Source organism: Leucoraja erinacea, chromosome 4, assembly GCF_028641065.1.
Source record: "Leucoraja erinacea ecotype New England chromosome 4, Leri_hhj_1, whole genome shotgun sequence".
In the NCBI taxonomy this organism is placed as follows: Eukaryota; Metazoa; Chordata; class Chondrichthyes; order Rajiformes; family Rajidae; genus Leucoraja; species Leucoraja erinaceus.
The window spans coordinates 23,227,027-23,241,609 of NC_073380.1; positions in this window are offsets into that span (position 1 = coordinate 23,227,027).

The following is a 14,583-nucleotide window of genomic DNA, read 5'->3' on the forward strand; positions in this document are numbered from 1 at the left end:
ACTGAACATTTCTTTCAGTTCTCTTAATTTTTAAGAAAGTTATGGCCATTTGACTGTCCTCGATCACAGCTTTTGTGTTAAGTCAATGGAAATGCGATAGGGAACAAGATGCTAATTTCCAAGTATGAAAATGACCATAACTGTTTTAATACTGAAGATATTATAGTGTAGTAGGTGTCAAATCAAACTTCTTTTAAGCTTTATCTGATGGGATAAATTACAGACTTGATTTTTAAAATATCAAAATTTTGTAACATTGCTACACATAGGGCAGCACATGGGGCAGCACAGTTGTGCAGTGTTAGAGTTGCTGCCTTTTAATTCCAGAGACTTGGGTTCGAGCCTGATGATGGGTGCTGTCTGTAAGGAGTTTGTACGTTCTTCCTGTGACCGTGTTTGTTTTCTCTGGGTGCTCCGCTTTCCACTCACATCCTGAAGACATGCAAGTTTGTAGATTAATTGGCTTCTGTAATTTGTCCCTAGTGTGTAGAATAGAACTAGTTTATGGGTGATCATTGGTTGATGGGCTGAAGGGCCTGTTTCTGTGCTGTATCTCTAAATAAAATATGACAAACCTCTTCTGAGATTGTTTTGGGTTACACTATAAAAGGAACATTTAACGCTTTTGTGCAGTACTGGAATTATGTACTGTTAGAAGATTTGTTTTCCCAATGGGATAATTATGTCATCTGCCCTCTCAGATCAATGTAAGAGGTTCTAAGATACTATTAAAAGAAGAGCACTGTAGGCCTGCCCCTCAACCATCATTAAAGCATATGATTGAATTGCAGCACTCAAGAGAAACAGAGTGTAAAGGGCTTGGCAATTTGTCGTGAGATGCAAGAACATCGGGAGAAACGATAGTGGTATTTAACATGCTTGTAGATAGGCACATGGATATGCAGGGAATGGAGGGATATGGATCATGTGCAAACAGATAAGATTAGTTTACTTTGGCATCATACTTCACACAGACATTGGGAAATGAAGGGCCTGCTTTATGTTCTAAGAAACATGTATTTATGCCTTGTCTAAGAGGAACAAACTAGAGAGGAAGAATTAGTTAGCAATCTTGTTGGCAAAGCTTTTGTTGGCAAATGGTAAAATTGTGCATTAAGTTGGAGAGTGACATGGTTAATAGCAAGATTAAACGAGAACTTACCAGTTTGAAGTTTGATCTGTAATTTATGAGGAGTTATGATGAGGGATTACGTGAAGAACCCGTTCAGCACGCATGCGCGGCATACTTCAAAGGAGCGGTGTGGAATCACAGATAGACACAGTTATTGAAGTAAACATAGTAAAGATAAGGAGACATCAGTTTATGAATTTGACCCATATTATTGAGGGTGGGAGCGGAGGGCAAGTAATCCCTCATCGTAACTCCTCATAAAATACAGATCAAACTTCAAACTGGTAAGTTCTCGTTTAATCTTACTATTTTACTTCGGAGTCACGTGAGTGATTCCGTGAAGATTTCAAAGCTCTGTGATTTCAAACCGTGTAACAGTTATTACTACATCACTGCCGAAGTCTTTGAGGGAGGAAGTGTGTTATTGTAATCAACCAATGAATCTGTTTGTAGAAAAACACAATGGTATTTTTTTAACAATAACAACAAAGAAATTAAATTACTCCCCTGGGCTTAAATCAAATATTTGCAGTCTGGAAAATCTTTCCTGCAAATAAAACAGGTTTTGCCAACGGCTTATTATAAAATTTCTGAACGGTCTTTCCCCCCACCATCCTGCTGTAGCCAGGATGTGGTTTATAGGCACGTCCATTCTTTTAGCCGTTGACGTGGATGCTGCCCTGGTGGAATGCATTTTGTACATGTTAGTTTTTATCCCAGCAGCTTTTAGCACCTGCTTGAGCCATCCCTAAATGGCTCGTCACCCAACCATAAGGTTTTTTATGACTGACCCACGAGGCTTTTCATCTCCCTCGAATATTTTGGTTGTGTCTATGTAGGATAATAGGGTCATGGCACATAACCGCGTTTCTGGCGGATAAGCCCGGAATTCCATGACTGCATTAGGTGTTCCTGGTCTGCTCTGTTTGATGATTCCCTGGACAATGACAGAGATCTGGTCTGGAGCTGTGAGCACGGTGTCCAGTCGCAATAGGTGTAGTGACTGGACCCTCTGTGCAGCTACAAGTGCCATCAACATGAGTGTTTTGAGCATAAATGGTTCCAGGTTGAGGGATCTGACAGGTGGCCATCCCCTGAGGTATGTCAGGACCACACTGACATCCCATATATGGGTGTACCTTGGTCTAGGGGTTTAGAGTTGTAAATACCCTTCATTAGTTTGACCACCAGCTGGTGGGACCCCATGGTCTGTTGTCCTGGAGCTGCCCGACTCCCGCTGTGCCGCTGTTGCTCTGCTGGACGTAATGCCGCGCATGTGTGCTGAACAGGTTCTTCACGGAATCACTCACGTCACTCCGAAGTAAAATTCAGAGACAAGGGGCCTGAACTTAAAGGAAAGTAACTTTGATGGTATAAGACGTGAAATGGCTAGGATAGACTGGCAAATGATACCTAAAGGATTGAAGGTGGATATGCAATGGAAAAGATTTAAAGATCGCATGGATGGTAATTCGAAGTTCACTGTATCTTAATTGGTACATGTAACAATAAACTGACCTTGAAAGGTTGAAACCTTGAATTGCATCCCTGTCTGGCATAAAAATAAATCAGGGAAGGCGACTCAACCGTGGCTAACGAGGGATATTAGGGATAGTGTTAAATCCAAGGAAATGGTATATAAATTAGTCAGAGGAAGCAGCACACCGGAGGACTGGGAGAAATTTAGTATTCAATGGAGGATCACAAAGGGGTTAATTAAAATGAGGGAAATAGAGCATGAAAGAATGCTTGTGGGGAATATAAAGACTGACTAAAAGCTTCTATAGATACAGTATGTGACGAGGAAGAGATTAGTGAGGCCAAATGGAGGTCCCTCACAGTCAGAAACAGGTGAATTTATAATGGGAAACAAGGAAATGCAGTTAAACATGAACTTTTGGTTCTGTCTTCTCTAAGGAAGAAACAAACAATCTCCCAATAATGTTTAAGAAGGAACTGCAGATGCTGGAGAATCGAAGGTAAACAAAAAATCTGGAGAAACTCAGCAGGTGCAGCAGCATCTATGGAGCGAAGGAAATAGGCAACGTTTCGGGCCGAAACGTTGCCTATTTCCTTCGCTCCATAGATGCTGCTGCACCCGCTGTGAATCTCCCAATAATATTAGGGGACCGAGGATCGCATTGGAGGGAGGAACTGAAGGGAATCCACATTAGTCAGGAAATGGTGTTGGGTAAATTGGACTGAAGGCAAATAAATCCCCAGGGACTGATGGTCTGCTTACCAGAGTACTCAGGAGGTGGCCCTAGAAGCTGTGGATGCATTGGTGATCATTTTCCAACGTTTTATAGTCTCTGGATCAGTTCCTGTGGACTGGAAGGTAGCAAATGTAACCACATTTTATAAAAAAAGTCGGGAGAGAGAAAACAGGGAATTATAGACCAGTTAGCCTGACATCTGCAATGGAGTCAAGTTCATGTTCAAGTTACATTCATTGTCACATGCACCAATTGTTACTGTCAGATATGAGTTACCATACAGTCATACGAATAAAAAGACCACAATACATGATAGAATTTAACATGAACAGCGGAATCAACGTGTCCCACTGTGATGGAAGGCAATAAAGTTCAGTCATCTTACTCTTTGTTCACCCGTGGTCAGGATCTTTGAGCCCGGGATGATCGGAGCTCCAGCATTGGAGTGGAAGAACACACTCAACGGTTTGGAGTTTCGGAATCGGCCGCTTCCTACCAGAGACTGCGGCTGCTGAAATCCACAGGCCAAGCTGGGCGGAGTTTCAACATTGGCGGCCATTAACAAAAGATCCCAGGACTCCTCGATGGTGTCAGCGTTGCCCGACGCTAGAAGCTAAATAACGCGAGCTACTTAATGGAGTTCTGCATGAAGGTCAATAAAGTAATAGAAAGCTTCAAAACCATTTCAACCTGACACTGTTGGCGATTGTGGAGAATAATAAATTTGGAACCTATTAATCAAAAGTCAGTTGAGTTGATTGGAGATTAAATAGTTCTTTTTTTTAAATCTGTCAAAATATTGCAGCTTCAGCACAAGCAAAGAGTGTGTGTGTGGATTACCCATGATGAACCCATTGAGTTCAGGTTACACAACTTATAAGAACAAATGGCTGAATGGGCATGCTTAATAATTGTATTTCTGATCAATATAAACACCAATACAGAGAGTCACTGCATCTGTAAAAGCAGGAGCAGTGGGAGTAGCTCTGACAGAGGCAGTGTTATACAGGTTGAAAAATATAAGGGGAAGGTCTGGAGGAAAACCCAGTTACCATCATACAACACTAGTGACACAGTTAGGAGAAGCAAGATATTTTACAAGATCTGTAAAAAAAAATAAAGGTACATAGCCTTTGTATTTAGGGCTAAATAGAGTATAGTCATCCAATATAGTGACAGTCAAGACTGCCCAAAATAGTTTTTGACTATGTTTAACGATACTACTGGAACAAGATGAAAATATGTTTAAGGGTCATGCTTGAGCATTAAAAGGAACCAGGTTCCAACATATATCAAGTCAAATGATAAATCAATCTATTGCGAACCCAGACCCATTGTACTAAAGGAGAGTAGAGCAGTTGTGCAGCACAATCCAAAAACATCTTAGAAGATGCAATAAGTAATGGTTCATTATTATCATGGCTTTACTCTGCCTGATACAATGTCTAAGCTGCTTATTTAACTTATGCCCCTGTCCCACTTAGGAAACCTGAACGGAAACCTCTGGAGACATTGCGCTCCACCCAAGGTTTACGTGCGATTCCCGGAGGTTCCCGGAGGATTTTGCCAGTCTCCCTACCTGCTTCCACTACCTGCAACCTCCGGCAACCACCTGCAACCTCTGGGAACCACACGGATTTATGCACAGAGACAAGAATAAGTCAGGTCAGATAAGTACAGTGCACTCAGAAAGTATTCAAACCCCTTCACTTTTTACTTTCTTTCCTACTTAATCCTTCCATTGCTGGGATAATAAAATTGCATTATAATTTGCTGAAGTATTTACCATCTACAGTAGATGGTAAATACTTCAGGAAATTATAATGCAACATTACCATCCCAGTGATGGAAGAATTAAGTAGAAAAAAAGGAAGAACAGTAGTTGCCATCACATTTTATCATACCTGACATCCAGTCTTGCTTTCTATTGCTGTTTGTTATGTCCTTTCTCATTTAGTCAATTGTCCATTGTCCACAAATGTCATTATCTAAAATATAGTATAATCTCTTCATGTGCATTTTGTTCTACTCTGAATTTATTTCAAATCAAACTAATTCTCATTTTATTCTTGTTCTGGTTCTCTGTGCGTCAGGCTACTGAATCTATTAATAATTTTAAAGATCTCAATTGGACTGCCAATCAACCATCTAAATTCCAGAGAATATAACAGAGTTATGTGACTCCTTTTCAGAATTTAACCATTTAACCTCCAAAATCTCTTCGATGTACACTTACATTTTCAGCACTATTTCCTTAATTTATAATGATAATAAGATTAATTTCTGGGTTCTGACCTGGATATATATCTTTAATCCTAAAATTGAACAAATGCAGGAGGATTGAAAATGTGTACTAAAATTATTTTAAATTGTAAACATATTATAATCTCACTGTTCTGATAGTACAGAACTGCAAAATGATGCAATGTAGCATGATCTTTAAAAATGAAAGTAATAAATAATTTGGTTTGGTGACTGAATCGTGAAAAGTTAGTGCAAGTGCCATAAAGATTCATAGAAATGTCATAGTCCTACAGCAAGGAAACAGAGCCTACAGCCCAACTGCTCATGTTGACCAAAATGCCCCATCTATGCTAGTCCCACATGCCTGCATTTTGCCCATATCCCTCTGAACATTTATTATCCATGTACCTGTCCAAATGTCTTTTAAATATTGTTATAGTACCTGCCTTAACTACCTCCTCTAGCAGCTTGATTCTATTCTGATTCCTTAAACCTATGTCCTCTGGTTCTTGATTCCCCTACTCTGGGAAAAAAAACACTGTGCCGGGAAATTTTTCAATTTCTTAACTTGCCGGAGATACGATTTTATTTTGGATCGTATTTCCAGTCGCTCTGCGGCCTAGCATCTTGGAGCTGGCGGCCTTGCTCGAGACTGACTTTGAGCCCGCGCAGGGCCCTGGACCTACCCTTGCCTGGGATCGATGCTCCAACCGCGACCTGTGGATTTCAACATCGAGGAGCTCGTAGTCTCGGGTGGAGATTGATTTCAGAAAGCTCCAAGCCGCAGGCCAACCCCTACGTGAGAGTCCGATCGCCCAGCGCGGGAAGCTGTGATCCGGGAGCTTGATCATCCCGATGCGGAGAGCTTGACCAACAGTTGCTGGAGCCAATATCGCCCTGATAGTAGAATGTTTGAGTGCCCCGATCGCGGGAGAACAAAGAAAGGAAGAAGGTTTAACTTTTTTTGCCTTCAATCACAGTGAGGAATGTGGTGTGGAGTCGCTGTGGTGGATGTTCACATTAAAAATGTATTTGGGTATCTAGTTGATCTTTATTGGTATGATTGTGTGCCAATCTGAATTTCACTCTTCCTTAATTGGTACATGCGACAATAAACTGACCTTGAAACCCAGAACCTTGAAACCTTGAACATAACATCATAACTTCAATACTCAATACCCTGTTGAATGTTGCCTGAAATGTGGGGCTTAAATTGAGAAGGGTGCTTGTGCAGGTTGGAAATTATTTCCATTGAGTGCAGGTGCTGAGGGTTGACCTCATTGAAGTTTATAAAATTATGAGGGTATAGATAGGTTTGATAGACATTTTTTTTTACCATGGTGAGAGCCTAAAATTTGAAGCCGTTGGTTTAAAGAGAGAGAGGACAGGATGAAATGCGATCTGAGGGATAAGTTTTTCACACAGTGGTTCGTGATTATACAGAATGAACTTCAGAGGAAGTGGTAGAGGAAGGTGCAATTACAATGTTTAATCAACATTTAGACAAGTGCAAAGATAAGATTTTTTTAAATAGATACAGGCCGAACATAGGTGAATCAGATTAACATAGGCAGAGATTCAAGAGTATTTAACTGCCATGCATACCCATGTGTATCTGCTGAGTCATAAACATATTAAGGTTAATATACGTAATTCATAATAAACCATTGTTAACCATTAACTGCCTGAATGAAAATGCACTTGGGTTTCAAGGCAAGCTATTGTTGCTGTGTGGGTTTCAGAGTTATCTCCCAAACAAGAGAATGATTAGACTAAGAGTTGATTTGACTATGTATAATCAAGTGACAAATGCTCATGGACCAGTTCCACAGCCTTCAGGAAAAGGTGAAAACTTCGAGGGAAATAGAACATAAAATTTACGCTAATTTATTATCTATGTCACCGATAATTTGCAGCACCTCTCCTATTATTACCATGCTGCAGCCACAATTAATAGTCTATTATTTCCTCATAGAATATGCATTGCACCAAATTAGGTGTCATTATTCACAATAATAGGATCTGAAAATAGATTTACAGGACTCAACTTGTTTTCACCTTGTGTAAGGGGTTCCTGATTCCTACCCAAGTCACACATAAATCAAGAAATTAACAAATGATTCAGCTTGGACCATGGGTACTGCATGTTAAAACTGAGCCTCGATGAAGAGAAGAGAGTTAAAAATGTTTTAATTTGCACCCTATAGTAGTGGAATTTAAAAATAGATGTGCAGCCAACACAATAAATACAATATTTATTACTTCCTTTCACTGAGCCCTAATCCCCTAAATTGCAATTAAAAACATTCCACAGCAATGGGGAAAAAGTGCTGAGAAAGAGTGTTGTTTATGAACTGGAAGTTCTAATGATAAAGAAGGACATGAGAAGTTAGACTTTTTTTTAAATTACTGATAAGAAGGTTAAGGGATGTTTTCATGGTTAAGACAGGATCTTATAATATAAATGATGACAGGTTGTTTTTGCAGGCTGTGCACGGTTATTAAAATAAATTATTTGAAAGTAATTATAGGTGGGATTACAAACTGAAGTAGCATTCTGCAATTATAGGTGAAATGAGGAATTCACTTGAAATAACTAGTGACTGTGAAAGTAAATTTCACGTATGGCAGGAGAAGCACACCTTCGAGCCGGTCCCTGCTCAGCCTCTGAGGACAGGAGATCCGGAAGGATGAAGGGAGCCGGTGACAGTGGATGCAAGAGTAGGGATCGGTAAGAGAGTGAACTAGAGTCTGACCTTCTGTTTCCTCAGGTTGGCTGCAGGAGGCGCCCCCGGCGGCACTAAGGCTGTAGATGTATGGGGGAGGAGAGGGACGATGGTTCACTGGACAATCTGGACGGAGGTGCCAGCTGGAGGCCCTCTAACAGCCTGGGGTCGCCTGGATCGGGCTCCGCTCCAGAAGACCAAGCATGCAGGGACTTGATTAGACTTTGAAAATGGCGGCTCTTGCATGCCGTCTCAGTTGACAATTTCAATGCACTTTGTACTAATCGGGGATTGTGCTTAGTTTTGGCGATACTTTACTGAACTGTATGCAAAAATGAATGTTTGTACATGTGACAATAAAGGACCATCAAATCATTAATCTGTGCTCTTCCAATGATGGAATAAATAGCCACAAAGAACAAGTGAGATTAATTTAATTAACCACCAGGTTAATTAATTTAATACGATTGGCAGCCTCGCCAACAGTCTGTTTTTTCATAATTTTTTAATTTTTAATGTGTGTTAAAAGACTGTGTAAATATTCTCCGGTATGTTTTATGTGGGGGAAGGGGAAGGGGGTCGGGAGAAACCTTTTTTCAGTTTCTTACCTTGCCAGAGAAGCAATTGTTTTCCAGTCGCATCTCTGACCTGCCGTCTACCATCGATGGAGCTGGTGGCCTCCTCGAACTGACTTTGTGGACTTAGCATCGGAGCCGATCACTTGCCTGGGATCGCTCCAACCACGGCCTCTGGACTTGCCATCAAGGGCTCACAGCCTGTGGGGGGGGAGAGAGAGAGACCGTCAGATTTGCTCATCGGGCCTAGGCTCTGGGATATTTCTCAGGCACCGGCTCCACACAACCCGAGCTGCATTTCCGAGATGCCCAGCATGCCATTTCATGATGTGCGGGGCAGCTCCCCAGTGGGGGTCTCTCCACAAGACAGTTGTGACCCTTTACATTGGGGACCCATATTGGAGAGTGTTGCAGAGAGCGGTGGCATAGAAACATAGAAACATAGAAAATAGGTGCAGGAGGAGGCCATTCGGCCCTTTGAGCCAGCACTGCCATTCATTGTGATCATGGCTGATTGTCCCCTATCAATAACCCATGCCTGCCTTCTCCCCATATCCCTTGACTCCACTAGCCCCTAGAGCTCTATCAAACTCTCTCTCTCTTAAATCCGTCCAGTGACTTGGCCTCCACTGCCCTCTGTGGCAGGGTTCTACATAAATTCAGAACTCTCTGGGTGAAAACGTTTTTTCTCACCTCAGTCTTAAATGACCTCCCCTTTATTTTAAGACTGTGCCCCCTGCTTCTGGACTCGCCCAACATAGGAACAATTTTCCTGCATCTATCTTGTTCAGAGCTTTTATAATTTTATATGTTTCTATAAGATCCCCCTCATCCTTCTAAACTCCAGTGAATACAAGACTGGTCTTTTCAATCTTTCCTCACATGACAGTCCCGCCATCCTAGGGATCAATCTCGTGAACCTACGATGCACTGCCTCAATCACAAGGATATCCTTCCTCAAATTAGGAGACCAAAACTGTACACAATACTCCAGATGTGATCTCACCAGAGCCCTATACAACTGCAGAATAACCTCTTTACTCCTATACTGAAATCCTCTTGTTATGAAGGCCAACATTCCATTAGCTTCCTTCACTGCCTGCTGCACCTGCACACCAACTTTCAGTGACCGGTGTACAAGGACACCCAGGTCTCGCTGCACCTCCCCCTTAACTAACCTAACCCCATTGAGATAATAATCTGCCCCCTTGTTTTTGCTGCCAAATTGGATAACTTCACATTTATCTATATTATACTGCATCTGCCACGCATCTGCCCACTCACTCAACCTGTCCAGGTCACATGCAACCTCCTAACATCCTCTTCACAGTTCACACTGCCACCCAGTTGTGTCATCTGCAAACTTGCTAGTGTTGCTTCTAATTCCCTCTTCCAAATCATTAATATATATGGTAAACAGTTGCAGCCCTAACACCGAGCCTTGCGGCACTCCGCTCGCCATTCTGAAAAGGACCCGTTCACTCCTTCTCTTTGCTTCCAGTCTGCCAACCAATTTTCTATCCATGTCAACACCCAATACCATGTGCTCTAATTTTAGTCACCAGTCTCCCGTGCGGGATCTTATCAAAGGCTTTCTGAAAGTCTAGATACACTACATCCACTGACACCCCTTCATCCATTTTAATTGCCACATTCTCAAAAAAATCCAGAAGTTTAGTTAAGTATGATTTCCCTTTCATAAACCCATGTTGACTTGGACTAATCCTTTTACTGCTATCCAAATGCCCCATTATTACCTATTTAATAATTGACTCCAGCATCTTTCCCACCATCGAAGTCAGGCTAACTGGTCTGTAATTCCCCGTTTTCTCTCTCGCTCCTTTCTTGAAAAGTGGGATAACACTTGCTATCCTCCAATCCACAGGAACTGATCCTAAATCTATCGAACATTGGAAAATGATCACCAATGCGTCCACTAATTCTAGAGCCACCTCCCTGAGGACCCTGGGATGCAGACCATCAGGTTCAAGGGATTTATCATCCTTCAGTCCCATTAGCCTACCCAATACTATTTCTCGCCTAATGAAAATTTCTTTCAGTTCCTCTACCCCCTTAGATACAGCCCGTATTGCCTGTTTTGTTTCCTTTTGTTGTCCTATGAAAGTTTCCCAATCCTCTGGCTATCGTCTACTCTTTGCTGTGTTATACATCTTTTATTTTAGTTTTATTATATCACTAACTTCTCTTGTCAGCCACAGTTGCCTCCTACTCCCCTTAGAATCTTTCTTCCTCTTTGGAATGCAATGATCCTGCGGCTTCTGGATTATGCCCAGAAATTCCTGCCATTGCTGTTCCACTGTCATTCCTGCTAGGATCCCTTTCCAGTCTACCTTGGCCAGCTCCCCTCTCATGCCTTCATAGCCCCCTTTGTTCAACCGCATCACTAACACGTCCGATTTAACCTCCTTCTCAAATTGAAGATTAATCATATTATGATCACTACCTCCAAGCGGTTCCTTTACCTCTTATCATATCTGGTTCATTGGACAACACTAAATCCAGGATTGCCTTTTCTGTAGTCGGCTCCATTACAATCTGCTCTAAGAATCCATCTCGGAGGTATTCTGCAAACTTTCTTTCTTGGGATCCTGAACCAACCTGATTTTCCCAGTCTACCTGCATATTGAAATCCCCCATCACCATAGTGGCATTACCTTTGTTACATGCCAGTTTTAACTCCTGCTGCAGCTTACACCCTACATCCAAGCTACTATTTGGGGGTCTGTAGATAACACCAAATAGTGTCTTCTTGCCTTTAGAATTCCTCAACTCAATCCACAGTGACTCTACCTCGTCAGTCCCTATGTCTTCCCTCTTTAGGGACTGAATTCCATCCCTCACCAGCAGTTACCCCCCTCCTCTGTCCACCTGCCTGTCCTCTCTATAGGATGTATAACCCTGAATATTAGGTTCCCAGGTCCAATCCTCCTGCAGCCACATCTCGTTAATCCCCACAATGTCATATCTACCTACCTCTAACTGAGCCTCAAGCTCATCTACTATAAACTTGTAATAAACTTGTAATAAACTTTTGTCGGTTCATGGGCTTGTCGGCCACCTGTATTTTCTGCGGTGAGGAAGGGACCATGTTCCACGCGTATATGGAGTGTGAGAGGTTACTGCCCCTGTCCCAATATTTGAAGGGGTTGTCCCTCAAGTTCTGGTTGCATTCTCGTGTTTGGACATAAGGCAGGGAGCAGGGAGAGCCGATCGGGGGTGGGCCCATCCTGTCGGTTTGCTTCTTGGCCTGGCCAAGATGGCCATTCGTGGGTGCAGGCAGCGGGTGGTCGATGGTCATGCTAGAGTCGGCTGCCTGCCCCTCTTTAGGGCCTACATCCATGCACACGCGTCCCTGGACAGGGAACACGCAGCGTCCACGGGGACTCTGGAGGCCTTCCGTGGGCATTGGTCACCGCGTGAGATTGATAGTATTGTAAATAATGAATGCATTATTGTACTATAATGTTTACTTGATACATTGTAACTTTCTGATTGTGTTTTGATGTGATGTATCAGGTGATTGTGCTGAATTAAGTTTTTGGGGAAAAAAAGAGAGAGAGAAAGAGAGAGAGAGAGACTTATTAGACTTGCATGTGTCTGGGACATGCATAAGAGACTGAATGAGTACTTTGTTGTAAATATTTTATTTCTATTTCCTTTTCTCTCTGGCCTCATTTTATATCAATTAACATTCACTAAACTACATTCAATGTCAGCTTGCAACTTCCTTGTGCCTCGTACCCCAATCTGTAAAATTAATTGGGCTGAATCATGCTGAATTTTAGCCAGCTGGCCCCATAGGTAGGGAACTGGCAGACACCAGCAGTTTGCATGTCAGCATGTCCTGGACTTCTGTGCCTGTTCACTACAATGAGAAAATATGGAATCAGTGGAGCTTGAACGGTGATCCTTACACTACATCCCTAAACTCCAACTGTGGCAGCTCTTCAACATGTAGAACTGAGCAATTAGTAGCTGATTTGCTATTTCCATTAAAGGGCACAAAGTGCTGGAGTGACACAGCAGGTCAGGCATCACTGAAAAACATGAATAGATGACAGTTAGGGTTGGGACTCTTCTTCAGATTAGTTTTTCCATATCACTTAGAATAGGGTCCTTTAAGTCTGCTCTCAAAGCTATCTATTTCCGCACCAATTTTGCCCCTAGCCTACTCGCCCCACATTCCCAACAACTCTTCCTGGATTTACCACTCTCCCACATATATTGCCTGAAAATTATAGTGATCAATTAACCTTCCAACCTGCACATCTTTAGAACCTGGGAAAAATCTGGAGCACCCAGGGGGAATCCATTCAATCACATGGAAAATGTGCAAGCTCCTCACAAAAAAGCATTAGAAGTTAAGATTGAACCTGATATAAAGTCAAGAATATAAAGGAGGATAGTAAAAGCTTCTTTAGCTATGTGAAGAGGAAAAGAGTTAACACAAATGTTGGTCACCTGAAGACAGAAACAGGTGAAATTATTATGAGAAACAAGGAAATGGTAGATGAGTTGAACAGGTACTTTGGTTCTGTCTTCACTAAGGAAGACACAAACAATCTCCCAGATATACTATGGCACAGAGGATCTAGGGTGACGGAGAAACTGAAGGAAATTCACATTAGTCAGGAAATGGTGTTGGGGAGACTGATGGGTCTGAAGGCTGATAAATCGATAGGGCCTGATGGTCTGCATCCCAGGAGGTGGCTCTAGAAATCGTGTATGCATTGGCGATCATTTTCCAATGTTCTATAGATCCTGGAGCAATTCCTGTGGATTCCCGCTTTTGAAGAAAGATAGGAGAAAGAAAACAGGAAATTATAGACCAGTTAGCCTGACATCGGTAGTGGGGAAGTTGCTGGAGTCAATTATTAAAGATGTAATAGCGGCACATTTGGATAGCAGTAACAGGATCGGTCCAAGTCAGCTGGAATTATTTGAGGATATAACAAATGAAATGGATAAGGGAGAGCCAGTGGATGTACTGTTGTAATTATGCTCCTAGATCTAACCCCCCTTAGTCTAGTTCAGTAAAACACCGAGTCAAGCACTGGACTACTAAACTTTATTATATGAAACAATAACAAACTCCCCATACAATACCTGACCACCGCGGGTCCGATCCTTGTCTATGCTTGTCCCAGCCCTTCAGCCTCATGAAAGCAGATACCTCCAAAAGGTTACGCAGTCCCAAGCGCCCTTCCAGAAGATCACAACGATCCCAGTGGGGGTCATCCTTTTATAGGCCATCGGCCCAAGTGGGGCAGAACTACATAGGAGTGGCAGCCCCTACAAACCAATCACAGATATTGATTATTACACAAAAAAGCTGGAGAAACTCAGCGGGTGCAGCAGCATCTATGGAGCGAAGGAAATAGGCAACGTTTCGGGCCGAAACCCTAAACACAGATATTGATTATATTAAAGTGTTATTGACAGTTCCCCAACCCAATTACAAAGTGCCCCAGTTAATCAAGTAATCCAACATTCTCCCAGGGAGTATAAACAATTCAAACAAGGCTTCACACTTCAGCCAATCAACAGCAACACAAACACCTTGCAAAATTATTAACAGTATTTACAACCCTTCTGCAGTGGGCCAATCCTGATAATCCATTTGCAACACCCTTGAGCTCTTCTGCAAAGTCCTCATACAATTTAACAAT